General features: G+C 38.3%; 1 pseudogene; it reads right to left on the bottom strand.

Annotated features, from left to right (window-relative positions):
- Positions 1–1,685: 1,685 nt before the first annotated feature.
- On the bottom strand, positions 1,686–8,069 carry LOC101529456 (Y-box-binding protein 1-like; annotated as a pseudogene).
- Between the last annotated feature and the right edge of the window lie 3,697 nt (positions 8,070–11,766).

The following is an 11,766-nucleotide window of genomic DNA, read 5'->3' as shown; positions in this document are numbered from 1 at the left end:
ATAGAGGATCTTTCTGTTCATTGATATATTTCTTTTTTTTTTAAAGATTTATTTTTATTGCAAAGTCAGATATACAGAGAGGAGGAGAGACAGAGAGGAAGATCTTCCGTCCGATGATTCACTCCCCAAGTGAGCCGCAACGGGCCGGTGTGCGCCGATCCGAAGCCGGGAACCTGGAACCTCTTCCAGGTCTCCCACACGGGTGCAGTGTCCCAATGCATTGGGCTGTCCTCAACTGCCTTCCCAGGCCACAAGCAGGGAGCGGGATGGGAAGTGGAGCTGCCGGAATTAGAACCGGCGCCCATATGGGATCCCGGGGCTTTCAAGGCGAGGACTTTAGCTGCTAGGCCACGCCGCCGGGCCCTCATTGATATGTTTCAACTCTTAGGAAAAAGCTGGCCACATGACAGTAACCACACATATCATTATGATTGTTTTGTCAATTTAGTTCTCAAAAAATAACAATTGGTGTTAATCTCTCACAAGACAGCGACTGGGCTCCTGCAGTTGTCTTATTAAAATGAATACCTGTGACATATATCTGCCAAAGATTATTTTTATTTAAATAACAGAATTATAAAAGCCTTAAAAATATTCTGCCTTTATAAGGGTGCTTGCGTGTGTGAACGCAAAGAACTATTAAAATAATTATCCTGCAAATGGCAGTTGGCTTTTGAATTAATGGTTGAGCCATTAACAAATTTCTTTTTCATGTGAATAATAAGCATTCACGGGACAATACTGGTCTTTGCCGTTAATATGCTGCTATGTCACTAATAATAAGCTATGGAATATGATAAACCCATTTTTATCACCTGCTTGTATCATTACTATTTCAAATTCAGATTATGGCAAATTTTGGTGCATTTGAACATAAAACTAGGCAAATCCTTAGTGTTAGGTTTATTATTAAATCATAGATAATGATTTAATCTTACCAAATATAACTTCATTTACTAATTAAAATGACATGAGGCATTAATAAAAATTTATGTTTAATTTCCTTTTATTTTATCATAGACAGAGCTCCAATCCACTGATTCACTTCACAAGTTATTGTGATAGCCTGGACTGGATGGCCAAAGTCATGAGCCAGTCACTCAGCTAGGTCTCCTGGGTGGATGGGATGCTGAGTACCCAGCTACTTAAGGTATCAAGCTGTCTCCCAGGGTCCATATTAGTAGGAAACAAATAGGAAGTGGAGCCGGGAATTGAACCTTGGCATTCCAACACAAGATAAAAGCATCCTGCTAAACACATTTTGCTCCCCCCTCTGCCCCCGGTAAGAACATACTCGTCAATTAATTTGTTGAGTATACCCTCTGAAGAGAGTATTAACAGTCAATTTTGCATACGCAAATTTTGTTTTGCCGTGGTGTCGGTTGTCTGTTTTTGCCTTTTTCACATTTCAATCAATAATTCCAGATATATTAAAAATGACACTTCAATAGTGAATTATAAATGATACAGAAAAAATTTTTTGCAATCACAAATTGTTCATGATCATCTTTTTTATTATTATTATTTAAGACCTTTATTAACGGGTGCTTGCAATTTGTTGACTTTTTGGAAAAAAATCAAGTTGTAAACTTTTATTACAAATTAAAAATGAAGTTCTTAAAACTCTCAACTTGACCAGATATGAAAGAATGTAAAAACTTTTAAAGGTGTATTGAGAAAAACCAGGCTTTAAAAAAAAAAACATGTTTGTCATTATCAAAAAGAGACATCTTTAGGTAAAAATAATAAAAACCCCATGCTGCATAGATAATGCAGTTAGTTCTATTCATCTGATCAACAGGCAAAAAACAAGCACTTAAGGTCTTCAGCTCCAATCTTTCGTTCATTTCTTATTGTTGGAATTTCAGATTCATTTCTTCTTGTGGGATGACTAAACCGGATGATGGCAGAGATGTTAAACCGGCATTTTTTACTCAGCCCCGCCCTGCTCAGCCTGGAGCAGACGAATTCTCAGCTGGTGGATTGGCTGCTTTCGTCTCTTTGCCATCTTGTGGTTTAGGGTTATCTGGGCGTCTGTGTGGGGAATTGAAGTTCCGGCGGTACGGACGTTGAGGTGGCTGCTGATCCTGGGTCTCACCTCCTTGATTCTCCTGATCCTCTTCAATTCGGTGCTCTCTAGGCTGTCTGGCGAGGAGGACCTTTGCGGAATCGTGGTCTATAACCTCGATGCATGTTCTGTCTCACAGGTCTACCTTGTTCTCCTGCTCCCTGGCTGTCAGCACCTTCCATCACTTCTCCCTGCACAGGAGGGTTGGAATACTGTGGTCGACGCCCACAGGGTCTCCACATGTAGTAAGGTGGGAACCTTCGCCTGCGGTGGGGCCGGCGTTGTTGGGTCTGGCCTTCAGGAGCGCTCTCCGACCCCTCACTCTCTTCCCCACTCTCACTGTTCTGGTACTGCTGCTGGTAATCGCGTGGAGAATCCCTACTACGTGGATAGCATCTATAATGGTTATGGTCTGCTGCATATTAGTGGCACTGCACCAGGGCCTGTAACATTTGCAGCCTCGGCACCCTTTCCTCCTTCAACAACATCAAACTCCAAAGTCTCTCCATCTCCTCCACTGAGAAGGTACTTCCTGTGGTTATTCTGATTTATGGTAGTCTGGTATACAAATACATCTTCTTTGGTGTCATTCCTGTTGATGAAGCCGTATCCGTTCCTTACGTTGAGCCATTTTACTGTTTCCAAAACCTTCGTTGCAATGACCTTGGCCGATGTGAGGCCGCCCGGGGCCACCACTCGCTGCGCTACTGCCCCTGGTGCAGGGCTTGGTGTGGGCAGCGGGCAGCTGCTGGGTCTCGCCTCGCTGCTCCTAGTTGGGGTGATGGTGACTGGGGCTGGCTGCGGCGGTGGGGCTCTTCAGGGCTCTCTGGAATCCTCTCTCTGATCCCACTACAGATCGAACTCTCATGATCATCTTAACTAAGGGATGGAAGATTAGATAAGGAGAGATGAATCTACCACTTGTGAAATATCGTATTGTACAACACTGGATATTAGTTTAAGAGAGATGTAAGACAATCAGTGTGGTTCTAAAGCATTTAAAATATTTTATAGCTTTCACTATAATTCATTACACCAGATTCATGAAAGTATACATAATATGTAATTATAATTTTATTAAAAGATTTATTATTTTTTATTTCAAGGGCAGATTTTATATAGAGAGAAGGCAAGGAAGAGAGATGTCTTCCATCCACTGATTGATTTCCCAAAGCATGTAATGATTGAAGCTGAACTGATTCAAAACTGGGAGCCAGGAGCTTCCTCTGGGTCTCCCAAACTGGCGAAAGATCCCAGGACTTAGGCCAGCCTCCACTGCAAAGAGCTGGGTCAGAAGTGGAGCAGTCGTGTCCCAAACTGGCACCCATATGGGATGAAAACACCATGGGGTGGAGGATTAGTTTTTACGCCACTATACCAGCCCTATACTACACAATTTTATACATTGTATATACACATTCATGATTAATTAGTGAAGTTTTCTTGAACCAAGTAATATAAATACAATATAAACCTGGCTGACATTCTTGCAGAGTGGGTAAACCAGCACCTGAGCCTCAAGCATCCCATACAGGCACCATGTTCCAATACTTCTAATCCTGCTCGTTGATAATGACCTGGAAAAGCAGCAAAATATGGTCCATGTGCTTGGGCCCCTGCCACCCATGTGGAAGACCTGGATGAATCTCCTGGCTCATTGATTTCGCCTGGTCAGACACTGGCCATTGAAGCCACCAGAGTGAACCAACCAGCAGTGGAGGGAAGTTATGTGCCTTTGTGCATGTGTGTTCTTGCACACACAGGTGTGTAGAAGGAAAGGTGTATCTCCCTCCCTAGAGCTCTGACTTTCAAAATAAATCAGTCTCTAAAATTAAAAACAAAAAATAAACACAGCATAAACCACCTTCAACAATTAAATGAGTATTGCCTAATTTGGTTTAATTAAAGACTAAAAACATTGTATGTATAAAAATTCCCTAATAACTTCCACATTTTTGTCATTGTTTTGCTTCCCAATATTAATAACTCAGTTTCTGAATACCAAGTCATGGGCACTGGTCATTAATTCTGTTTTTCTTGATTTTTACACTAACTTCCAGGCACTAAAGTCTAGTTTTCTTTTTATTGTCATTATGAGGAATTCTTCAAGGTCAGAATAAGAAGTTGATTTTCAATACTTTAGGCTTGTGTATCTCTATGAATACCCTTGTCCTGATGTAAAAGGTGTTATAGAGGGTCCTGCTCCATCTACACTTGTAGATCCCAAACAGCCAGTGATGCTTTAGTTCAAGCTCAAAGGCCCAAGAACAAGAAACACTGAAATGCAGCCCTTAAGCTGACAGGCAGAAAGAGACTTCAAACCTCACGTTTTGCTGTCTTGAGAACCTCACTGGCTTAGATGATGTTCGCTATATAGGGATAGCAATCTGTTTTACTCAGCCAGCAACTTAAAGACTCATTTCTTTCAAATAAGCCCTAGTATGACCATTTTTTTTTTTTTTTGCTCTCACCCCTCAGGTCATAGTGGCTTTGAGCAAGAGATCCTGAAATTCATTATCTCTCAGTTAACAAATATAGCTCAGAATCCTTCCATATGGAAGTTTATTGTCTATAAAGACTGACTTCTTCACAAGTATTTTTCAGTTTTTTTCTCTTTCCAACCTGATTACTCACATATATTTTTATCTGGCTCAGCAGTCCATGCCACACTCTTTTTAATAGCTTCTCTATCATACTTTTGCTTTCATAATACTCAAACACAATTAGACTTTAAAATCTCACTATACCTGTCAAAGGTAATTATTATATTCACTCAGTACTTCAAACGTTACTCCAATGCTAGCATTAAATATATAAAATTGTGAAATGGCAATGCTTGAAAAGCCCTTGGAAAATAACTTTCTTAGTGTGCAATAAACATCACAACACAAAATTATTGAATTATAAATGATAAGACTAGCATTTGAGATTGATCCTAAAGTTCAGAAAGGGGCCTACACATGTACCTTTTTAATGTAATTATTTTGCATCATGTAGGGAATACACATAAAAAGATAACCCAAAAAAAGCGTTTGGAGGAAATCAGTAAATTAGGAGCTGAACTGAAGTTCACCACATGATTTTAAGTTAGATAAACAAGTATGTACGGAAGAACCATAGGTAGTTCTAGTCTACAAAGAAGTCAGTTAATACTACAGGCTGTCAGCATTTGCAGTATATTACCGAATGAGTAATTCTCCTAGCTCATGGCTCACAGAACAAATGAACTGTTGCATTCTACTATTTAAAGTAATGCCTGAATTCTAATCTGGAGACTGCGACTTGCAATTAGATTTGAGTCATTTTCCTTTGTTCTCATAATAATAATATTACAGGTGAAGGCTAACTCTTCAGACTAATGAGTTTGAACATATCCACATTATTGGAAAGTCTTAATTTTGTAGCAAATACTGAGGTTCTTTTAATGAATAGATTCTTAAACTTGAAGTATGTACTTTATCTCATAATGCCATTTCTTTAGTAAAATGGCAAGTTTTTCCTCCTAAAATACAAAGAACCATTTTAAATGTCTTATAGCACAATCTAAATACTTGAAATCATTTTCTGAAATACCAGCTGACAGCCCAAAATTATGGATATGTGCCTAGTCCATAGGGAAAAACTTTTTCAAAGTTATTCTAAAGAAAAAAAAAGATGTATTACATTTATAAAGCATCTTAATTGTATAAATTTATCACATGTCAAATTAGTTTATGCTGCAATAATAACTTTTGGAAAAACAGTAAAGATCAGTGACTTCAGTATCTGATCTTCATTAATTAGTGACTAATATCCATTAGCTGAGTAGGCAGCTACTTTCATAATTTTGAGAAAATTTTAGGGTTCATCTATCCACTGTCCTACCCGATGCTACATAATTCAAGTTTTCCAAATCTTTATGTTGTGTGAAAACATAGACTGCTGGAGCCCTAAGCCAAGTAGAGTCTGGTGACTTATAAAGAAAAACATATTAAGATTGGAAAACCAAAAACACAGAAAGAGTACAAATAAAAGGTTTCTGAGGGTGTTAGCAAAGGGGACATGGGTTACTTGGACAACACTGTCATCTGGACAATAGAGTTTGTTGCCTCAGAATCTTCTGAGCAGAACAGAAACAATGCCATGTCATATATTTCGAAAAAGCACTTGTAAGTCTATCATTAATGGTACGATGAATGATTTTTCTTTACGTGATTTTTCTTCTTAGAAATTGACCATTACCATTTTCTGTGGTTCTATAGAAATGTGTTCTAGCCTGAAATACCGTTTACAAGTATTGATCCGCCTCTAATGAAACATTTCTCAACTGTTATAATCAAAATTGACCAGTGACGATTAGCTCTAGCTTTTTGAAGGTTCTTGCTTTTTGATTCCTTCTACATTTGTTTTAAACATTTTTTAAACCACTTGTTTTTCTCCTCTCGTAGCTTTTACTTTTGAACTATGCTTCTGAGACCTAGTGGTCTCCGGCTTCTGAATATTCACAGGTATTCGCTGGGTGGGGCTAGGGAGCTTCAGTCATTGCTTAGTGATGAGTGAGTGTCCAAGGTGGCATTGGGTGTAAGGTATGCTCATCTCAGCTGCTGGGTTAACTGCCTCATATCCTCTCTCCAAGGTGACCAATGTCCCGGAAGAGCCTACAATTTCTGCACCCTACAGGGGCATGACCTGCACAAAAGATCTGTGTGGTCCTTGTGTGAGTGTTATTATTAGATCCCTAGAAATGTAGTCCTTACTTTGTTCCTTTCATATTCCGGAGCTGCTAGCATTTGTTTTGCTACACCCTATTCAGTCATCTCGGATCGCTTTTGGCTAATTCATTTTTCATCTTTAAAGCAAACTTTTTTTTGCCATGTCTTGCTCAAGACAGAGTATCAGATTATTTGGAAAGGATGAGAGTTGAGTGCACAAGATCTAGACATTGAATCCGTAGGACATACTTATATTTATTCTTATTTTATGAATTGTGAAATACATCTGCAGGGTATGAGAACAGAGCTGGAATCAGAACAAAACAGAGAGCTAACGCTCAAGACCGAAGTCTCTGCAACGTCCTCAAGAGCTCAGTTTTTGTTCTGTTCTTCCATGGCATCCTGAGATAACTTTAATAAGACACACTACACAAAGATAGCCAAGAACTATTCTGGTCCAATAGTTACAAAAGCAAGGACTACTTTTAGTCCTAGTATGGAATTGCAAAATGCTTCTTGGTTTGTATTACTATGTTAGCCTTGCATCGGTGCAGTTGTTGCCTACCTTAGTATCTCACATATTCCTTAATGATAGCAACAGTATGAATGGATATTGTGGGAGAATCAAAGATTTCCTATAAAATAGATAGAAAATGGAGCTAAAAGGTAGAAGATAATGTGCAGTGTGATTTACTCTGTACCACCTGGGGAAAGTCATTAACATGTATATTCCCAAAGATGATAGAAAATTGCTTTAAATGTTACATATAACAATAGAATTGTAAAATAACTTTAAAAAGATTTACTAAAATATTGTGTAATACCTCCTAAATATATACCACCCAAAAGTACTGTCTGTTATTTACACACTTACAATGAATCTTAGAAACACTAATTCCATATTTTCAAGTAATTTTAAGCTGTAGTTATAAAACTAGTTATATAAAACTTCTAGAGTTTTTGCTATATAATGCTTACTGTCCTGAAAAATGCATTGCTCTCTGTTTAAAGATCGAGAAGGGACTTCGGTAGAGGCATATTTTGAAAATTGCCTGTAGAGCATAAAACTAATGATCCAATATCTTTTAAATTCTTTGGTGAATTCTGCATATGCAATATTTCTTCACGAGAAGTAATAAACATAATTAAGAATTCTAGTTTTTGCCTCTGTTTTTATATGTGGAAAGTGCTGGGTCATTTTTTTCAATGACAAAAAGAATTGCATATTTCTAATATTTTAGATCATCACTTACAGGGATTAGTCTCCAAATGTAAACACAAACTTTGAAGTACTGGCCAGATGATAACATGCTCCGTATTGTATAGGTTTATACTGATAAACTTCATGATAGCTTTAATAACACATTATCATTTGCATCCAAATATAGGGTAAAACATGAAAACACATACTTGGAAATCGCACTCTTTATCCTCTCTGTATTTTGTTGCTTTGCTTTTCTTAATTGACACATATTTCATGAGACAGATAAAAGCAGATAACTAGATTTGTTTTCACGACCATGGCAAGATTTCTTCAGAAATTGCACATTTGTTTCAATGTTCTCTTCTTTAACAGGCATGTAAAGATATAGGCAAGCATACCATAAGTATACTTCTTAGAAGTGTAAGAGCCATTTAAATCTACACATTTTCCTCATAGCAGTCCTATAGAATTAATCAACTAATATAAATCTTTCACAAACATATGTGCATATTCACGACATACTAATTGAAAATATGCATTTTACTTGCAGTATCATTTACTGGAACCTCTGAATATTTTTAAATGGATCAAAAGAAGTACAATAAACATGAACCACTTACTATTTATTAAGGATTTTCAGCATTAGCAAGTGTTTATGTTCATGTAACAAATATCTGATGTTTACATATAATTTTCTTTAGCCTTGGAGCTAGGTGCTCCGATTCAATAATTAGAAAGTCTCTCATGGGGCTGGCATATTGGCATAGCAGGCTAAGCTTATGACTACGATGCCAGCATCCCATTTAGACACCAGTCAAGTAATCAGCTGCCCTACTTCCAATCCAATCCTTGCGTATTGTCTGTGAAAGCAGCAGAGGATTGCCCAACTCCTTAGGGCCCTGCCTCCATGTGGAAGACCTGGTAGAAGTTCCTGGCTTAATATTGGCTCAGGTCAGGCCATTTCAGCCATCTGGAGAGTGAACCAGCAGATAGAGGATTCTGTCTTCTGCTCCTGAAACTTTACTTTGCAAATAAAAAGGCAGAAAGAAGAGGAAAGAAGGAAGGATGACTGATTCTTGACCTTGTAATCCATCTTCTGCATATGCCATTTAATCAGAGTGTTTATAGTTATAGTTATCAGATTGTTTATAGTTTGTGACATATATGCCACGATGAAAAAGAATAATCTAGGGAACATGTTAGTTATCTCTAAAAAAATAAGAATACTCAACTTGAGCTCTGAAGTATGAAGTATTGCTAAGCAAGGAAAAGGATAACAAGAACAGTCTCAACAGATGTGACTTGTGTAAGGGGTTCAGGGAAGAAACTATACTGAATTTGAGAGTTCTGAAATTTCATCAAATCTGGACACAGAGGACCATGGGAGAAAAGGATCCTGATCAAGGAAAAAAAGACAGAGGGAGGCCATGCAAAATCTCAAGCTTGAAGTAAGATGTATTTTATATCCTGAGGCAAAGAGAATCCATTAAACAGCTGAGTTAGATTTAGGTATTAGTAGGTTAGAAAAGAATAGGCAGACTTTGCCAGCGGCAGATGGTGATAGTCTTGGTGATGATTGAGACTACAAATGGAGATAAATTTGGGAGAGGCAGAAGTTGGCATTGAGATGATTTCTCAATGGCTTTTAAAGGGGGTACAGTGAGGCAAAGATTGGAGGAGATATTATTCACTAACACAGAGCATCAAAACAGGATCACACCTTAGACCTGACAATTGTGGGCCATGAGTTAGAAAAAAAATTTGAAGAGCTTTAGCTCTCTGCAAAAACAGTACATTCAGGAAGCAGCAACCATACTACTGATTTCAACAAAAAAAAAATCTCATATAATAATAACTAAATTTAAAATATTAACTGATCAATAAATAGAGATACTGCAAGAGTGTGAGCTGCAGGAAGCACTCAGCACCCTTCCAGCCAGGGTAGTAAAAACAACATCAAGAGACATAAGATCTTAGAGGAGGGTCCTGGCATATCTGAAAGACTGCTCTCCCAGAAGATGGAGAACATATCCAAAGAAAATGAAATCTGTATATAAGAAAATAGCCCGAAACCTTATATTTATAATAGCACAATCCACAGTGGCAAAGACATAGAAACAACCCAAATGTCCACAGACAAGTGAATAAAGAAACTGATAAATTTACTCAATGAAATACTATTCAGTCATTTAAAAAATGGAATTCTACCATTTGTAACAAATTGGTACCAACTAGAGACCATTGTGCTCCATGAAATTAGCCAATCCTGAAAGTACAAATATCATACATCCTTTCTGATATAACCTAACCTCATGCAAAATACAAACAAATAGTTATGCAGGTTAACATGTATATAAATATATTCGTCTAGAGGAACTGTGTAATGCAGACTAGAATACTGACAAGTAAGATACAATGAAGTACACATCTGTCCTTTCAAATAAACTGCTAAATATATCTTGACAGCAGGATGCTGGACTCTATTGTTGAGTATATTCATATTGCCATGATACATTTAAGTAGCAGAATGATGGACTTGTGATTGTTGCTGAAGGACTGTACTATCATAATCATATGGGGGGAATCATTGGCAGAGGGGAGGAAAAAGGAAAGAGAAATCTCTTTATTTTTCATGCAGTATGAAAAATTTAAAAAAAAATTAAAGTCTGTCATGGGGGAGACACCTTTGTTGGCCTGGATTGGGGAATGCTGAACTCAAAAGTAGGGCCTAATGGTCCTAGGAGAAATACTCCTGAGGAGACAACACTAGCAGCTGGTGTTGGTATCTCTGAGTAGAGTCGTTCTGCACATATTGAGAAAATATGTAAGGGAGAGTTGGCTGCCATTTTAGGAAGGAACCTGTGTCGCTGGGTTGTGAAGAAGCAAAAACACTGAGTAAATCCAACCAGGAATCAAACACACACATTAAAAAAAAAAGAAGACATGAAGAACAAGAATAAGAAAAAAATATTAACTCTCTCTTTTTTAAAGATTTATTTATTTGTATTGGAAAGGCAGATATATATAGAGAACGAGAGACAGAGAGGAAGATCTTCTGTCCGATGATTCACTCTCCAAGTGAGCGCAATGGTTGGAGCTGAGCCAATCTGAAGCCAGGAGTCAGGAACTTCCTCCAGGTCTCCCACGCAGGTGCAGGATCCCAAGGCTTTGGGCGGTCCTTGACTGCTTTCCCTGGCCACAGGCAGGGAGCTGGATGGGAAGCAGGACTGCTGGGATTAGAACCAGCGTCCGTATGGGATCCCGGCGTATTCAAGGAGAAGACTTTAACCACTACGCTATTGTGCCGGTCCCGATATTAACTTGCTTAAAGGTAGAAATTACAGAGAAAGATGGGAGTCAGAGAGAGGTCTTCCACTCACTGGTTCACATTCCCCAGATGAGCACTTCTGTGAGAGCTGGGCCAGTCCAAAACAGGAGCCAGGATCTCCTGGGTCTCTGATGTTGAGGTGGGGGTCTAAGCATTATGCATTCTTCCACTATTTGAAGAAGCTAAGAGGAAACCAGTTGATCTAACAAAAATCTTATTTTCAGAGTTTCTGTCACAGCACTAGAAGGTGGAGCACTGAAAGGCTGAGTATACAGCTGAAAGACAGTAACATATTACCTCACACAGCACCTAAAGGATAGTGAGTATGTTATCCTGGAACTCTAGTGATATCTGAGTTGGAGATATTTAAAATTGAGAGTCTTCATATACTGCAATAACACTGGAGTGACACCGCCTCTATGGAAAGGAAAATCATTAAACCTGTATCTTGGGAAAACTTACACTTGAATAGTTT

This window comes from Ochotona princeps, chromosome 10, assembly GCF_030435755.1.
Source record: "Ochotona princeps isolate mOchPri1 chromosome 10, mOchPri1.hap1, whole genome shotgun sequence".
Classification (NCBI taxonomy): domain Eukaryota; kingdom Metazoa; phylum Chordata; class Mammalia; order Lagomorpha; family Ochotonidae; genus Ochotona; species Ochotona princeps.
The sequence above is the reverse complement of the archived record's forward strand: the minus strand, read 5'-3'. Positions and strand labels throughout refer to the sequence as shown.